This window comes from Urocitellus parryii, chromosome X (assembly GCF_045843805.1).
Source record: "Urocitellus parryii isolate mUroPar1 chromosome X, mUroPar1.hap1, whole genome shotgun sequence".
NCBI lineage: Eukaryota > Metazoa > Chordata > Mammalia > Rodentia > Sciuridae > Urocitellus > Urocitellus parryii.
Genome location: NC_135547.1, coordinates 8,335,327 through 8,339,940, shown reverse-complemented (window position 1 = coordinate 8,339,940; position 4,614 = coordinate 8,335,327). Strand labels below are relative to the sequence as shown.

At 36.6% G+C, this 4,614-nt stretch overlaps 1 non-coding gene across 1 annotated transcript; it reads right to left on the bottom strand.

The window, feature by feature from the left end:
• Window positions 1-4,160: 4,160 nt before the first annotated feature.
• Window positions 4,161-4,265, bottom strand: LOC113199094 (small nucleolar RNA U13). Its single transcript, XR_003302930.2, has one exon. It is a non-coding gene; the product is annotated as a small nucleolar RNA U13 (small nucleolar RNA).
• Between the last annotated feature and the right edge of the window lie 349 nt (window positions 4,266-4,614).

The following is a 4,614-nucleotide window of genomic DNA, read 5'->3' as shown; positions in this document are numbered from 1 at the left end:
ACATGTAGAGAGCCTTGAATTGAGGAAAGGCTTATGAAGTCAGCAAGGTCAAAAATGTAAATGTGAGAATAAGCAGAGGGGATGGGGTTGTGGCTCACTGGCAGAGTGTTTGCCTAGCACATGTGAGGCACTGGGTTAGATCCTCAGCACCGCATAAAAATAAATAAACAAAATAAATAAATAAAATAAAGGTATTGTGTTCATCCATAAATATACATATATGTGTGAATATATATGAAATATATAAAATAATTTATATAAAAATTATATAAAATAAATATATGAATAATTTATATATAAAATTAGAGCATATAAATAATTTACATATATGCAAATTATTTATATATATGTAAAATTGAGAAGCCAGAAAAAGAAGTTCAGACTTGATTCCATAAATCATGGAATTCTTTTCAAACAAAACAAAAATTAAAGAACTATTATATCAAATAGCACCTTATACAGTTATTTCACATGCATTTTAATGTTAATCCTTGTAATCACTGCTTGATATTGGAAACTGAGGTTCAGGGAGTTTGTGTGCTAGCATCAATGACCTAGTAACTCTGGGGAGAGGCCAGCTTGTTCAGCAAGAGTCAGAACGTAGTTGAAGAGCAGGCCCTCTGATGCCAGCATGCTGAGATTTGAGACCCAGCTCTGCCACTAACCAGTTGTGTGATCTTGAGCAATTCATTAAACTTCTCTGGGCTTCAGTTTCCTTACCTTAAACAAGAAAGAAATGATCATCTTTGTCTTACACAGCAGTTATGTAGGTCAATGAGTTAATATTTGAAAAATAAAGCATATTTGTCATACAAAACAAAAAGTGAGAAATGTATCACTTGAAACCAGTTGTAACTGAGTTTGTCTCATTCCCTGTCCATTCCTGGTATCACTGGATCAACTGAGAACCTATAGGTCATCTGGAAAAAAAGAGTGATTTGAGCACTTGAGAAGTAGAGGTGACTGGGATCCAGGAAGCTGCTATGGTGATTCGGGATAAAGGAAGCAAGCCCCTTTGTTTACAGATTTGGAAAGATGAAGACAGGGGACCCTCCTACTATGTTCAACCACAGGGGGTCTACAAGCTGAGAGTACAGATTGATCATTTAGGGAGCCAATATTTTATAAACATGTCCACCTTTTGTCATGAGCAGATCCTTAGCATAATGATAATCATATTTTCTACTAAAATGCATAAGGCAAAATGAGCAAAACATGCAGGACTTTTCTTCATGGATTCTAAGGAGAAAGAACCTTGAAGAGGAGAAGAGGAACCTGAGGCCATCTGGAGAGGAATTTCAGGCATAAGCCATCCAGATCTTATGTATGTACAGAGCCACCCTCACAGCTACAGAGGAGCTCAAGCTTAAGAGTGTCTGGCACTTGTTTATTTTTATTTTTTTAATTGTAGATGGACACAATACCTTTATTTTATTTATTTGTTTATATGTGGTATTGAGAATCGAACCCAGTACCTCACACATGCTAGGCAAGCGCTATACTACTGAGCTACAGTCCCAGCCCTGGCACTTGGTTTTGATGCTCTACTGCTCTAATGGTCCTTGAAATTGTGAATCAATTTTGAACACGGGACTCTGAATTTTCATTCTGCACTGGGCCTCTGAAGTTATATATAAACCTCTGGAGTCTATAGCACCAGTGATTCAAATAACTTGTCACAAATTCCTCTTACCAAAGGCAGATGTGTCTCTAGTAGGACCACTATTTTATGCACATCCCACAACGTCTTTTTTTCTAATTACCTGAATCTTATTACGTTGTCCTGGCATATGAGGTCCCAAACTAAATGAAAGTATGAATACTTCTCCTTTTAAGCCCTCCTTATTTATATTTTACATCTTTTTAGTGCATTCAGAATGTGTGTGTGTGTGTGTGTGTGTGTGTTTAAGACAAATAAAAGCATACAGTGCTAATGCTGCAGTAATTGGGGGAATGCCATGTCTCTCCATGTCTCTGTTCTGCACACACCCTGTTGTTATCTCCGCAGCGTATTGCTGGTAAGAGAAGTCAGATGATTTCGCAGTGTGAGAAGAGCAATTTGGTTTTTGTAGGGTAGGTAAAAAATGGCTTGGTATGATTTAAGTACACTGCATAGGAAAGAAATTTTGTACATTCAAAAACTCTTCACTTACCTCTGTCAACTAAGCTGTGGCCACAAGAACAACTTCCAGTGGGGCCAGATTTCATTCATCAAAACTGCCCTAAAAAGAAAGGAAAAATAATTTCCTCCATATAAGACCATCAAGAAATAAAAGCATACTGAAGAGAAAGGAACCTGGAAAAGTTGACACATAAGTTAGAGTAGGGGTAGAAATGATGAAATCCTGATTCACAGGATTTCACAGGATCAGGATATTGCCATTACATTCTATTACATAATTATAAATAACATTGTTTCAAAAAGGTTTTGAAGATTTCTACTCAATGGCACCTGGATAAATTTCCACAGTTATTCCTAGAAAAACTCCTTAAATAGAAAATTAGAAAGGTCATAGGATGACAGCATTGTACAAGCAAAAACTCCCTGATCCCCCATGCACAGATTTCTATCAAGCTTTGTCAGGGCATAAGGGGAGCTTCTAGGCACACCTCAGAGCTGCCTTTGAAACCTGAAGCATTCAGAAACTATGGACCACATATCAGTCTTCTGTGTACATCTGACCAACAAACCATGGGTCTTATTTAGAAAAAAAAATGGATGAGTTGTAGGGACAACAATGACTTTAAATGGTGTATTTGGTCTTTCTGACCCCAATACACATTAGTTACTGAAGTGCTGAATTTGTTGTGTGACATAGAAAGTTCAGGTTTTATGTAAGGCTCAAGACTTAGGGCTTATATCTATTTTTTAAATAGAAAACATACCACTCATTGCCTATTGGTTTGTTAGCCTGACAAAATACCAAGTGATGTAGAAGCCCTGAGCCTGCAGAAGAGAGCTCTACAACTTCTGGCTGCATTATTCCTTCAAGCCTTGAAGGGTAGATAGATTCAGGTACCAAAAACCTTTCTAATCCTGCTCTGAGACTGGTCAGTTGGCTGCAGATTCAGAAAGCTCTGCTTTGCAACTGCAAAAGTTGCTGAATCACAGTAGAGAGCTAGCCTATGACTTATAAAATTTCTAGCATTATCTGTTTCACTTTATTTATTTTTCCTACTAAGGCTAGTGTTATTGAAATCCATGCATGATTGCTACAGACAACCAAACCAAGTATCATTATGGAAGTAAACTTTAAAAGCTGATTTGGTAAATAAATACTCAGCTCTCTGGTTTAATTCTTAAATAGACAAGTCAAGAATTCTCCAAAATTACTTTTTGTTATCCCTAGAGATGGTAGGTTAAAAACTGCTGTGTAGGGGCTGGGGTTGTGGCTCACTGATTCAGCGCTCACCTAGCACATGTGAGGCACTGGGTTCAATCCTCAGCACCACATAAAAATAAAATAAAGGTATTGTGTCCAACTACAGCTAAAATAAAATATTTTTTAAAAACTGTGCTGTATTAACTTTTTAAAAAACACAAAATGTTTGATATTTCCAAAGGCTGTTTATTTTTTTCCCTATAAGGTGTAATGACATCAAAGTCTCCCTAAATGTGTCATCTACCTTAGACAAAAATGGTCCTCAGACTAGATATGATTAAAAAATTCATTATTCTGTGTCTTAATTTTAAAATTTTGCTGTGAAGGCTGGGGTCATAGGTCAGTGTTATAACCCTCACCTAGTATGTATGAGGCCCTGGGAGCAAAAGCAAACAAACAAAAACCCAACAGCAACAACAAAAAACAACTCCCAAACCCAAAATTGTACCATGAAGCTGGATGTGGTGGCACATGCCTATAATCCCGGCTACTCAGGGGGCTGACACAGAAGAATCTTAAGTTTGAGGCCTTCTTAGGCAACTTAATAAGACAATGTCTCGAAATATTTTTTTTTAAAATGAGAGCTGGGGATTTAGATAATTAGTAAAGCACTTTCCTAGCATGCTCAAGGACCTGGGTTCAAAAAGATTGCTTTGTGATTCAAATTATGCCAAAGCAAACATGTCTATTAGATTTTAGATGACAAAATTTTCCACAATTTTGTAAATTGAAGAAATAATTCTTACCTTCTTCCTGCAATTTAGATTTGCTTTTCCCAGCCAGACGAGTAATGGGCTGATATTGTAACAAGATTTGAGGAAAACACATCTCACAGGCTGCTGTAAAATCCCAATAATCATGCTTAGGAATCAGAAAAAAGATCTAGCAATTTAATTTTAAAACACTACATACAAGATCCTTCTAAATATCACCTGATCTTCACAAGATTATGAAAATCAAGAACAATTAACATGAAAATATATTTCTTTTCACTTTTCAGAGAAAACCAGAAGTATGGATGAAAGTATGAAATGTTTTGTTTTCATATAGTAAAAACGATTAAGAACAGGTGGGTGGAAGGGTATTGAAATGTGGGCTATCACCTTATTGTCTCCAGGGACAAAGAAAAGAACTTTTCAGTCCCAGCTATTATGCAACAAAACGTTTTTTCAACATTCTTGTTCATAGTGTTTCCTGGAGTGGAACGTCTGTCTTCAAAAGGTTTAAGCTA